Source organism: Myotis daubentonii, chromosome 8, assembly GCF_963259705.1.
Source record: "Myotis daubentonii chromosome 8, mMyoDau2.1, whole genome shotgun sequence".
Lineage (NCBI taxonomy): Eukaryota > Metazoa > Chordata > Mammalia > Chiroptera > Vespertilionidae > Myotis > Myotis daubentonii.
This window is the reverse complement of record NC_081847.1, coordinates 23,064,523-23,079,077: the sequence shown is the minus strand read 5'-3', so window position 1 is coordinate 23,079,077 and position 14,555 is coordinate 23,064,523.

Genomic DNA, 14,555 nt, shown 5'->3' with positions numbered 1-14,555 from the left:
CCGCTCGTAGCACCCCAGCCGCTGACCATGTTGCAAACAGAGACCAATTCCCTTTGATGCCCAGGACCAGACGAGGGCCATATGAGGCTCTCAAACAAAGCCTCCACTTTGTTTCTAAACAACTTAAGAATTAAAGGGGAAATAAGAACCTTATTTTCTCAGGCTCCTTTGCCTGTTCAAACAGAGAAAAACCCAAGACCCAGGGAAGGACCCAACGAGACAGAGAGAGGCAGACTTTGGGAAGGAGACAGGAGCCCGGGATGCAGAATGGCTGCAAAGCTTTGAATACTTCCTAAAGGATGGGGGTGGGGGATCCGTGATCTTTATCTAATCAGACAGTCTACCCAGGAAGTCCCTGAGATCAAAGCAAGGGGCTTTTTATTTAGCCCTGTGTCAACTTAAAAACAGCCCTGGCAAAGCCACAGATCTGGACAAGCTCACACCTCTCCCCACCCCCACGGCCCTGACCTGTCTCTCCCATCTGAACCCTCTTAACATTCCTTTTGGAATAAAACCCTGGGATGAAAAGAGTCCCCGGATTACTGTAGGAAGAGACAACATATGACAGAGCAAGGCAGGAAACTTGGCAAAGCCAGTCTTTGCTGGCGGCGCAGAACAGCTAGGTGTGAGCTCTGGGGAAGGCGCCACCATCTTCATGTCTCCGAGTAGATGCCCCGCCACCGGCCATTCCCCAGGATCAAAGGAGTCCTCAGAGGGAAGGTACACAGCCACGTGCCATAAGCTTTATCCTCAACCTGCCAGGCATTGTGCCAAACAATTCGGAGCAAAAGAAGGCAGTATGAGGGAGCAATTGGACCGTGATGAGAGACAGAGGCCAAGAAAGCAGAGATACAGTCCCTGGATCGTTCTGGGCGCAAAGGATGGGGTGGTGGGCAGAGTTGGGGTGGGGGTGTGCATGTAAAGCAGGAGGAACACCAAGGCTGACCTGTGGAAAAAGACAGGTGCTGAAGGGACTGGAGACTGGTTCAAGAAAAGGAGGTCACTCCTTGGAAATTCAATGGCTCAAGGGTCACAAGGCAGGAAACTCAGAATCACACTACGAAGGTAGAAAGAGCTCATCTTCCAGGATAATAGACTATACACCGGGGTCCCCCCTATAATGGGTTCCCCCTCTAGAGAGAAAGCTCAGCATCATTTCTCTCCCAGTGCAGTTGGTTCCTCCCATACGTTTCTTCCAAAAACATACAGGGCTCCCTCAATATGATGCTATTCCTAAGAGGCTACGGCTTCTTCGTCATTTACTTTGTTAAGCATTTAAAACACATCTCCTCTTATTTAATCTTAAAAGTACTTTATAACTCCCACTTGATGAACTGGGTTCATCAGTTTGGATCTGATTTTTCTTACACCTGCCATGGACTGTTCTTGGAGTTGATTGTTAAAAAGAAAATGAAGACCTTGGACCTTGTTCTTCACCCCCAGAAGTTTGACATGGAGGCTTCCTTATGGCAGAATAGATGACTGTTTTTCTGTCCTCTTCATCAAACAAATACTGTATTTTTTTAATAACCAGATCAATGGGAATTGCATTATTTCTTGTGATTCTTTCTGGGTTTCTATGTAGTCAGCTCATCACTTGTAGGATGTGTTTTTCTCTAAGAAACATTACTTATCTTCCTTCAAATGAGGACAAGTTGCACGAAGAGGAATTATAATTCTAATCCAAGAAACATTGGAAGTAATTGCTGATGTTCTGTAGGAAAGCACTTTAACTTCCAAGTACCATCTTGGGATCTGACTGTGAAATCGCCTTTACTAACACTCACTAATGTTGTGTGGCCCTTTACAAAGCATGTCCCCATGGGATCTCTGACTTTCAAAGCTCCAAAGGTAATGAAATGGAGGTAGAGAGTAATTAAGTAGCTCTGCTTACAAATACTGAAAATACCCAGGGCATTGTCGGGATCGATTGCCTTGTTATCTGTAAGATGTAACTAACTGTGAGATGTGCTTTGAAAATGCAACTTATAGCTTCAGGATTTAGGAAGCCTTAAACCAAGGGGGGACCCATAGGTGTGAAAGAGGGTGTCTCCCTCAGGTTTCAGCAGGATTTAAACTTGCATCCAAAGTCTCTCCCAAATGAGTGGGTGTTAATAGTGATTGGAGGGGAGCTTTTGGGAAGGAACTAAACTCCGCTTCGATTGGCTTTCATTATGCTCTAATCACAATCGTCTCTTTGAAATGTTATGGAAGCTCCTGCTCCACATATAGAAAAGGCTAAAAGACAGAGGTCAAAGAGCTATCACATGACCTCTTCACATTTTCTTCCATTTCTCAGGGCTGGTGCAGGCAGGTGGCAGAAATGGCATCCAACACCTCAGTAGAAGACACCTACTAAACATATAGATAGTAGGTAGTAGCTCCGTGTAAAGCCGAAAGCACACTTAGAAATAACCTCGTTTAAGTTTCCTATTTTTCACATGAGAAAAGCAAAACATGGGGACGGGGAGGAGGTACAAAAAAACTTGCTAACGCAGCTGGAGAAAAATACAAGGACTCCGAGCTCTGATGACCACCTGTCAACACCATTTGGTCAGAAGATACTTCGTTTTCTGCTGCTGCTTCTCTTGGTGGTCAGTTATTTCTTTCTTGCTGACCATAAAAAAACAAACAAACAAAAAAACAAATCAGAATGTTTCTTTTTGTTTTACACCAGTGTTCCAGCCCCAGAACTTCTAGATGCAAAGAACAAAGAGCCACTCCACCTGTGACCACCAGGGGGTGCCCACAAGACAGTCTGACAAATGGGAGGTGACCCTGGAGAGTCTCCCTTCTCATGGGAAACACATGTGATACCACAACTGAGACTATTATCTTTTGTTCTTAGCAAGGGGTTAGAGGTCTCAGGTCCCTTCTGAAGAGCGAGGTTGCACATCTGTCCTGGGACAGAAAATCTGCAACACATGCAAGCCTCGTGGTTAAGATGTATTTGTTTAGAGCTCTTGCTTTGCTCCTCTGATGTCTGTCTCCATAAATAAAATTGGGAAAATCCTGTCGCTTTGATTTCCATACAAAGCAGAAGAGAGTTGTGATTAAATGTCGTGAGAGGGCTCACAATTTTTGCTACAGGAAAGGTTGCGGGGAGGGGGGGTGGCGTTTTACAACTTGCCCCTGCCCAAGCTGTTTCCTGGAACAGCCATCTGGTTGCCTACAAAGATTTGACCATGGACAAAAGCCCTCTGATGACTTCAGAGACAAAACTCCCTTCAGGAGAAAGGCATATCGAAAATGCCCAGCTCTTCAGTGAATTCCACCTACATCAAAACACTGGCATGTGGGTAATATGTACTCCTTCCTCCTTCCCATTTGAAGAACTGATTCATCAATTAGGGCATGATTTTCCACATATATACCACAAACTACTTCTACAGCTGATTATTAAAATAAATTTAATTAAAAGAAGAGTAATTAACATGCACCTTGGAAGAAAATCTTGTTCTTCAATCCCAGCAGTTACAAATGGAGACTTTTTTATGGATAAAAAATGTTTCATCACATTCCTACCCCCCAGAAAAAACACACAAAAAAACCCACTTCTCTCTCTTACTGCTTGTTGTAGTCACATGCTATGCCTTCTCTTTCCTGACCCCTGGCAACCACTGACAACCATCAATTTTTCCTCAACTGTCATGCAGAAAGGAACATACAGTATGTTCTCTTGTGACTGGCTCCTTTCACCGAGCATAGTGCCTTTGCGATTCATCCAAGTTGTTGTTGGTGGTGGTGGTGGTGGTGGTGGTGGTGGTGGTGGTGGTGGTGTGTGTGTGTATGTGTGTGTGTGTGTGTGTCAGTGGTTCATCACTGGGCAGTATCCTACTGTAAGAATATACCACAGTTTGTTTATCCATCACTCACTAACAGACATTTAAGTTGTTTCTAGTTTCAGGCAACTATGAAAAGTGCTGTAAATAATTGTGTACAGGTTTTTGTGTACACATAAGATTTTATTTCTCTAGGATAAATATTGAGGAGTTGGATAACTGGGTCGTATGATAAGTATATATTTGACTTTGTAAGAAACTACCAAATGATTTTCTGGAGTGCCTGTTCCATTTTTGAATTCATACCAGCAATATAGGAGCATTCCAGTTGCCATTCATTAGCGCTTGGTAGTGTCAGTATTTTTTATTTTAGCCTTTCTATATGTCTCATTACCTTCTTAGTTTGAATTTTCTTAGTAGTTAATGATGAACATCTTTTCATGTGGTTATTTGCCTTCCATGTGGCCTCTATAATGAAATATATTTTGCACATTTTAAAAATCCAGTTGTTTGTTTTGTTACTGTTGAGTTTTGGGAGATCTTAATGTACTCCAGATACAGATTATCAGGTATGTGTTTTTCAAACCTTTTCTTTCAGAATATAGATTTTCTTTTCATTTTCTCAAGAGCGCCTTTGGCAAAGCAAGTTTACTAATTTTGGTGAATTCCAATTTATCAATAGTTTTCTTTTACCTATATTTTGTGTTGGTGTCATGTCAAATCCCATAGTGGTAAGACTTTTCTGTTTTGTTTTTTGTCTTCTTTTTAAATTTTTATATAATTCTACATTTTATTTTTAGACCAATGATTCATTTTGAGTTAACTTTTGTATAAAGTGTGAGGTTTAGATCAAGATTCACTTTTTGGATAGAATGTTTAATTATTCCAGCAGTTGTTAGAAAAAAACACACACACATATTCTTTCTCCTTTTAAGTATCTTTGCACCTTTGTCAAAAAGTCAGTTAATCTAACTTGTGTGGGTCTTTTTCTGGATGATCTATTCTGTCTTGCTGATTTATAACTATATTCCTTCCCCAATACCTCACTGTCTGGGTTACTGTAGCTTTAAGGTAGTCTTTAAATCAGGTTGAATCCACCAACTTTATTCTTTTGCAAAATTGTTTTACTAATTTTTTATCCTAATTGTTTTTATAATTTTCTTTTTTTTAATTCTAAATTCTTTAATTTTTATGTAAATTTTAGAATTAGCTTGTCCTTATCTACAAAAAAATCCTGATAGCATTTTAGTACAATTGCAATAAATCTTTATGTCAATTTGTGTAGAATTTACATTTTACTATGTTTAATCTTATAATCCACCAACATGGTATGTCTCTCCATTTATTTAGGACATCTATGGTTTTTAAAATAATATTTTGAAGTTCTTAGTATACAGATTTCGCACATGGGTTTTTAGATTTATAAATTATTTATTTTTCTTTGGAGCTATTGTTAATAATTGTCATGGGCTGGATTGTGTCTTGTCAACATTTATATGTGGAAGTCCTAACCTCCAGTACCTCAGACTGTGACTCTATTCAGAGATAGGGACTTTAAAAAGGTAGTTAAGTTAAAATTAGGTCATTAAGGTGGTCTCTAATTTAATCTGACTAGTATCCTTAGAGGAAAAGGAGATAAGGACACAAAGACAGCAATCTACAAGCCAAGGAGAGAGGCCTCAGAAGAAACCAACTCTGTTGACACCTTGATCTCAGGCTTCTAGCTTCCATAATTGTGAGAAAATAAATTTTTATTGTTTAAGTCACCAATCTGTGATACTTTGTTATGGCAGCCCTAGAAAACTAATACAATAATCTCTCCTTTAAAAAAAGGTGTTTCAGTTGTTCAAAGTTTCTTGTGTGTGGGTGTTTTGTTTTTCGAGATTCCTTGAGATTTTCTACATAGACAAGTATGTCATCTGCAAATGGGGACAGTTTTTATTTTTCCTTCCTAATCTGAAGGCCTCTTATTCCTTGTGCTTGCTATTATGATGGCGAGGACTTCCAGTTTAATGTAGAATAGGAATGAATATCAAGAGAAGACATTCTTGCCTTGTTCCCAAACTTAGACCATTAAGTATGCTGGCAGGTGTAGGATTTTTTTACTGTCATTCTCAAGTTGGGGATGTTCATTTTAATCCTTGTTTGTGGATAATTTTCACCATGAATGGGTGTTAAAACTTGTCAAATGTTTTTTCTGTATCTACTGATATGAACATGTGGTTTGTCCTCCTTAACCTGTTAATATACTGGATTGCATTGACTAATTTTTGAATATTGAATCAGCTGTGCATTTGCTCGATAAGCCCGTTAGTTTTATTTACTGTTAAATTTTATTTTCTAATGTTTTTGATCTGTATTCATGAGCAATATTGGTCTGTAGTTTTCTTGTAGTGTGTTTAACTGTGGTATCAGAATAATAACAGCCATATAAAATTATATTAGAAGTGTTGCCTCTTCTTTATTTTCCCAAGGACATTGTTTAGAATTAGTGTATGTCTTCTTAAAATAATTACTACAATATGCCAGTGAATAAAATCCAGGTCTGGTATTTTCTTTAGTGGAAGATTTTAAACTGTAGATTCAATTTATTTACCAGTTAGAGGACTATTCAGGTACCTATTTTATCTTGGGTAAGTTTAGGTGTTTGTGGTTTTTGAGAAATTGTTCCATTTCATCTAAGTTGTAGAATTTATGTGCACCTGGTTATTCATAGTGTTTCCTTACTATTGTCTTAAATGTTTCTAGAGTATCCTTATTATTGTTTTACCTAGAGGCCCGGTGCACAAAATTCATGCATGGGGGGTGGGGTGTCCCTCAGCCTGGCCTGCACCCTCTCCAATCTGGGACCCCTTGGGGGATGTCCGACTGCCAGCAGTTGGACATCCCTCTCACAATCTGGGACTGTGGTTTCTAAGTGCTCGCCGGCCTGCCAGCCTGATTGACCCCTAGCCACTCCCCTGCTGGCCTGATTGATGCCTAACTGCTCCCCTCCCAGCCTGATCTCCCCCAAGTGCCCTCCCCTGCTGGCCTGGTCACCCCTAACTGTTCTCCCCTGCAGGCCTGGTCACCCCCAACTGCCATCCCCTGCTGACCTGATCTTCCACAATTGCCTGCCCCTGCCGGCCATCTTGTGGCAGCCATCTTGTGGTTATGTTGCGCATGATGCCACCTAGGCTTTTATTCTATAGGATCTCCTATATAATAAAGGAGGGTCTCCTCTTTTACTCCTGACATTGTTAATTTTTGCCTTTTCTCTTTATCAATCATGCTAGAGTTCATAAATTTTATTGACCTTTTTAAAGAACCACCTTTTAGTTTAATGGACTTTTCCATTGTTTTTCTGTTTTCGGTTTCATTGATTTGTGTTCATATCTATATGATTTCTTTACTTCCGCTTGCATTGAATTTGTTGTACTTACCTCTGTTACTGGTTTCTCAAGCTTGAAGCTTAAATTGATTTGAGACCTTTCTTATTTCCTAGTATAAGCATTTAATACTTTAAAGGTCCCTCTAAGAACTGCTTTATTTGCATCCCACAGTCTTTTTTTTTTTTTTTATAAGTTTTTATTGATTTTAGAAAGAGAAGAAAGGGAGAGGGAAAGAGAGATGGAAACATCAATGAGAGAGAAACATCTGTCTGCTGCCTCCTGCACTCCTCCTACTGGGGATCAAATCTGCAACCCAAGTGTGTCCCCTAACCAAGAATGACCCTGTGACCTCTTTCTTGGTGCACGGGTCAATGCTCAACCACTGAGCCACACCATCACCCGGGTGCATCCCACAGTCTCAATATGTTGTATTTTTATTTTTGTTTAGTTTAAAACATCTTCTAATTATCTATGTCTGTTCCTTTGTTTTCTCAATCCCCTATTTCCACTTTCCTCCCTGCTTTGGATTGTTCAACTTTTTTGGTATTTTACCCAAGTCTCAGATTGACATTTCCAACCATCCAGTGGTGCTGTTCTCCAGATTCCAGACACAGCCAAAAATAGCAAGAGCATTCAGGAATCTCCTGCTTTAAGAAAAGCCATCATGCCAACATTTTAAAGTACCTGTTCCAGTAGAAACAGGAGTGATTATTTACATCATCAAAAGGTTTATTTAAAGATTCTGTAGTGGAGTATTCCATCTCCCTGTTCTGATAAAGTCACCTTAGTTTTCTTTTGGAGCATCACCTCTGCCCCACTCATAGTTCATGTCACTTGGGTTATATAAACTTCCACTTGTTTTATTTTTGAGATGAGGGTTGTTGTTTTTTTGTCACTTACAATGGAAGGTTCTTGATGACTAATAAAAATTCCTATAAACAGGAAACTTCAGAGTGCTTTTAAGTTGTTTGTGTGGCCCTAGCTGGTTTGGCTCAGTAGATAGAGCCTCGGCCTATAGACTGAAAGGTCCCAGGTTTGATTCTTGTCAAGGGCATATGCCCGACCATCCCCAGTAGGGGGCATACAGGAGGCAGCCAATTAATGGTTCTCTCTCATCATTGATGTTTTTATCCCTCTCTCCCTCTCCCTTCCTCTCTGAAATTATATATATATATTTTTAAGTTGTGTGTGTGTGTTTATTCCCTTCTTTGTTATAGTCTATGACTCTGGTCTCTGAATTCCAAAAGGACAAGGACTGTGACTGTCTTGTTCACTGTGCAATATTCTATGACCAACATATATATATGTGGAATGAATAAAGGGTCACAGGTCCTCAACTTGGAATAGTTTGTGTCAGGATGCAAATGGGTTGGTTGACTTGAGTGTAATGAGACTGGAACATGTTTCATGACCATGAGTGGGCTGATCCTCAGGTAATTCCCAATGTGGCTTCCTCTCTTGGGCCCTGGCCATCATGGGATACTCATTGACTGTGTCCCTGGAGATCACAAAACATGTATCCCATCTTGGACAATCCCTGACAATGTTCTTTCTAGTTTTTCAAGAAGAGTTTATGATCCTTACTTCAAAATTGTACTAGCTGTGACTTTGCCCATCAAAGTCATACTTGCCTGTAGGACCAACCAGGTAATTTGTGGAACCCAGTGCAAATTGAAAATGTGGGACCCTTGTTCATAAAGCATAGAAAAAGTATCATTGAAGTTACTAAAATATAAAGCTGTTTCCTCTCACGGTTTCATTCTTAACCTGTCATGATGTTTTTTATCTGCTATTTAAGTAAAGGACAATTAAAATAAAATTTTAAGTTATTAGTATGAATTTTACCATTTATCTTTACATTGTGCAACACCAGTTTTAAGTGCAAATGCAAGACCATTTAACTTGTGGGAGGAATCACCAAAACTATGCAATTTTTATTTCATAACTTGTATATATCCATATATATTTTGTTCTTACCAGAACAGAGGAAGTGCTGCAGAAACAGACGCAAATGTTTTAATTTTACTTCTTTAAACATTCTCAAACAACCGACAGACCCTACTTTGGGCTTAGTGATGATGTTATTTTCAGCATACATAGTCGGCTAATATAGGATATAAGTTTTCTTGATCATTCATGTTTCTTATAAAACCATGTTCTTCTTTCTGCATTGGAAGCGAGTTCTGGTCTGAACATAAAGTGTGGCCTCCCAGGGCTGTAAGGGCTAAAGTTTGCTTTGCATGTTGTAGACATACATGTTTTCAGTCTTGCCAAAACTTCATGCATCACGGGTCTACCAGAGTCCTGTGCTCATGGGCCCTGGCAAACACTACCTGCAAATGGGCAGCAAAGAACTGCAGGCCCACACATTGTACATATCCCTTGTGCACATATCTTGATTGCCCCGTCAGACTTCACTTACATAGCACAAGTTAAAGGATAAAATTATTAAGAATGTCAAGATAACAACAGAAGAGCATTCAACCAAGCACTCGACCCTCCTGGGCACAATTTGTGCAAGTTATATACCCATGGAACTGGCCCAGCATGTCTGTGTAGAAACCACCAATACAGCGATTCTGCATTTTGTATTTGTTTTACAGTTCTACCCACACTTGACTTCCTGGGAAATCTACAAAATGCAGTGTGACATTTTGAGATCATTAACCACTTGACAGGGGAGGAGAGAGAAATTTAAAGCAAATGTGTCAGGAGTCACACCTAATCAAAGATCAATCTAAAGCAAAGATAAAAGCACCTTGGAAATTACAACATGAGTCCATGGCAAGGTGGGGTTTGATCCCAAATATTTTGGGAACAGGTCAGTTATGTCAAGGAACACATAGCTGTTCTCCAAAACATACTGAAATGAAAATATTCACGTTTTTTCCCACCTGCCACATCCCCTTTCCACTGCCTCCTTTTAAAGAGACTAAGCTGATGTCCCATCTGTAAGCTATAATGTTCAAACCTAAACAGCTTGGTGGTATAAAATGATTGTTGTCCATGTGAAAAAAAAGCCTCATTGTTCTTTCAACAAGAAATAAATTTTATGATAAATTGAAGGTAATATTGCCCTTTATACATTATAAAAATTTATTTCTTGTTTCATTTTTATTATTTTTTAAATCTTGAAAAATGTATTACACATTTATCTTCTTCTTAAACAGAACGTACAGATTCCTATTTGACCTTTCCTTCAGGACTAAGGATGATCATGTGAAACATCAATTATTGTATTTTTTATTGGGTTCAACTAAGTTATTCAGGAGCATTTACAGACAAGGCATTATGCCAAGATTAATGTCTGTCTGAATCAGTGTGGGCTGCTCTCACAAATATATCATAATCTGGGTGACGTATAAACAACAAGCATTTATTTCTCACAGTTCTGAAGTCAGGAAGCTTAATCTCCTCCCAAAGATCCCCATCTCCAAGTATCATTACCCTGGGAGAAGGGTTTTAACGTAAATTTGGGGTGGGGGGTAGACACATTCTGTTCATTGCAATGGCCCTTGCCATTTGGTGTTTATGATCCCGTTGGAGAGGTAAGGCAGGTGTATAAGTTCAAAGTTCTTGGCAAAACAGTGCTATTACATAAATTAAAACAAGTACTATCAGAACACAGAAGAGAAGGGAGTGAGAGAACATTATGAGAATTCAAATGGGTCTTGAAGGATGATTTGGGGTGGGCATGCTAAGGTGTGTGCCATGCTCAGAAATTCACAGTGCTGAAATGAAATGATAGGTGTGAAATAGAGCAGGGTGTTTTAAAATATTGGAACCACAGGTCATATGTTTGGCAATAGATGGAACTTACATCTATCCACAGTGGGAGCCATTAGAAGGTTTTGTAATAGGAGGATGACAGCAGCATTACACTTTAATGCATCAACGCATTTTGAAATGTGTAGGATTGTTTGTACCTATAAAAACTGTGGTGCTATTATAGTACGTGTTTTTTGACTGGTTATTATAAGTTTTCTGTTACCTTTTGGTTTGCCAGCTATTCTTGATTGTATCAAAATATCTATCTGGATATAGACACACTTAGGTCTAACATTCTATTAAAATTCTGCCTGTAGTCTACTAAAAGCTAGGAAACTAAACAGCCAACATTATTATAATTGCACTTATGCATAAACAGGCTTTGAAAAATAGACTGAAATTTTCTATTTCTCTAAATTATTTACTGTTTTACTTAGTAAACAGCAAGGATTAGCCTAAGAGGAAAGTACATGGGTATAGACTTCAGTAAGGATTAAGGTTTCTGAAGGAAACTTCCGGTTTAAAATCATGGAATTCACCAGGACTATCTTTTCTTCCTACCCAAATGTCCTTACAATGACTGCCAGGGGATTTTAAAATACAAATTAATCAACAAGGTCAAAGAGAATAAGAGACAATTTGCCATAAATGCTTTCAACAAATTTTTGGGAGGTGAGAAATGGATGAAGGAATGGTAATTACCTTGGCAGAACGAAGAAAGGAGAAAGCCAATTGCTTGCAGACAAGTGGGAACAGAGCTGCTTCACCCCGAAGAACCTCTGGGTTGCTCAGTGTTTATAAGAAATGAATATTTGAAAAGGAAGGTGAGAACAAAGCTCACAGCAAAAAAGGGCGTTTGCTGGAAGTTGGCCCACAGTGTGGTTGAACCCATCACGTCTCCACTCACGTGTGCGTTCATGCAGCAGCCCTTTCCCTACTTCCTGGCAGCAAGTTGGAGGTTTATTCTTCGGAGTAATGAGGCGTGGGAAGCAGGCCCAGAGAAATGCAGAGATGAAGCAGAGTGAAATGTCTACGTGTCATACCGTGGACTCCCCAAGCCCTTTCCTCACCCTGCTTCCAGAACTCCTCTCTCTCTCTCTCTCTCTCTCACACACACACACACACACACACACACACACACACACACACACACACACACTGGCTAGAGATTCAGATTCTCCTCTAAAACAGTCCAGAAAACATACCAATGGATAATGACATTTGGGAGTTCTTCAATGAATCGGCGATTCACTTCCCCATCACTCTATGGGGAGGTTTAGAGAAATGCTCCATCCTTGGTCATAGTGTAGCCTTCTCACCCTTGCTTATAGACTGAGGTTTTCCTTCTGACATCAAATACATGCTGTCTTTCCCGGCACCCAACTCTCCGACAACAACTAGGTGCCCAACTGTTCAGGTCCCACCTTTAAAGGGCTCAGTCCCATTACAAAAGAATCATTTAAATCCTGTGAGTATTGATAAAATGTGACTTAACATGCTTCTTTATCTACGCAGACCTTGTTTAAGATAAGGAAGGATGACAACTTCACTGGAAATGACTCATTGAAATCTACATTCAATATGTAGATTTTAGTTGAAAAATATGTATTTGATAAGTAGTGGTAGTTGTTTCTAAGAAGGGCATTGCTGCTATATTAAGAAATAAAATCTATTGATCTAGTTATCTAGTCTCAAAACCTTTGTGTGTGTATGTCCGTGTTTGATATTTTTTAAGTAATTCAAAGCAAGCCATTGTTCTATGTCTATTTAACAACCTGTGAAACAATTCCTTAACTACAGTTGTGAAAGGGACACTGTGGCAATATTAAAACATGTTAGAATAATAATTGCCCAGAAATACAAAAAAAAATTAAAAAATAAAAATAAAGGACTTAGTCCCACAAGACTGCCTCACTTCAGATGCCAATCATAAGTCTCCACCACCAGTATTTCTGACTAACCAGCTGCATATCAGGGGTTCCCATGACCCTTTTCTCATGTTTGATCATTTGCTGCAACAACTCAATTAAAATATCACAAGGAAAGTGCTTTACTTAGTATTACCAGTTTACTAGAGAGGATACAACTCAGAGACAGTCAAATGGAAGAGAGGCGTGTGCCAGCTTCCACCCCTGGCACTTCAATGTGTCCACCTTCCCAGAAGCGCTCTGAACTCTATGGTGTAGGGGTGCTTAAGGGAGTTTCATTGCATAGACTGATTAAATCATTGGCCTTTGGTAATTGAACTCAATCTCCAGATTCCTCTCCCTTCCCCAGAGATCAGGAGGTGGAGCTTGGAGTCCCAACCCTCTAATCATGGCTTGGTTTTTCTGGAGACCAGACACTATCCTGAAGCTATCCAGGAGCCCCTCAGCCAAAAGTCATCACATTAGCATACCAAAAACACTCTTCTTACTCTGATCCCAAGGGTTTTAAGAGTTCTGTGAGGAGGAACCTGGGACAGAGACCAAATATTTTTTATCATACCACATAAACACATCACCAGATAACTGTGAAACCTCTCCAACATGAAAGCATAAGATAAACAAATTGAAAGGAAAAACAGAAACGAATAAAAGTAGTGAAAATAGGCCTGGCTGGGTAGCTCGGGTGGTTGGAGTGTCATCCTGATAGGCCAAGCTTGCATTTGATCCCCCAATCAGGGCACATACAGGAATCAACCAATGAATGCATAAAAGTGAATCAACAGATCAATATTTCTCTCTCTCTCTCTCTCTCTCTCTCTCAAATCAAGCCATCAATAAAAAATTTTTTTTTAGCCCTAGCTGGTTTGGCTCAGTGGATAGAGTGCCAGCCTGCAGACTGAAGGGTCCAGGGTTCGATTCCAGTCAAGGGCACATGCCCAGGTTGCAGGCTCAATCCCCAGTAGGGTCCATGCAGGAGGCAATCAATCAATGATTCTCTCTCATGATGCTTCCTTCTCTCTCTCTCCCTCTCCCTTCCTTTCTGAAATCAATAAAAATGTATTTAAAAACAAGAAAGAAAAAAAAAGGGCAATAGGATACAAATTGCTTTAAAAAATTTTTTAGAAATATTGAAAATATGATTAGTATTCTCAAATAAGTTTTAACAATAACAGGTCAAAATAAGAATAGGTTGCTATGAAAAAATAAAGAGAAAAAATGAGCTCTTGTAAATAAAAATATATGATGGTGGAAATTTTTTAATTTAATAGAAAATTGACAATGTCAAGTAAAATTCCCCAAAGGAAGAGGCAATGAACATAGAGAAACTAAGGAAAAAAAGGAAAGCAAGTTAGAGAACTAAGCCAGTATCCAGGAACAAGAGTTGCAGGGAGAACAGAGAAAAAGGAGAAAAGTTATCAAAGAGACCATGCTAGACAGTTTCCCAGAACAGAAAGACGGGAGTTTCCACACTGGAAGTTCTCTGACAGCTCAAGACAACAAATGGAAATTTACACCAAGGGGCATAGTTGAGAAATTTCTGAATACTGAGGTTAAAAAGAAGATCCTAAAGGCTTCCAAAAATTAACAACAAATTACTTAGAAAAGAATGGGAACCACAGTCATCGGGCAAGAAGATTCCAACAATAAGATTTCCATGGATTTGTGTTATGCTTTTGCAATCCCAACAGAGAATGAATTTCCACCAG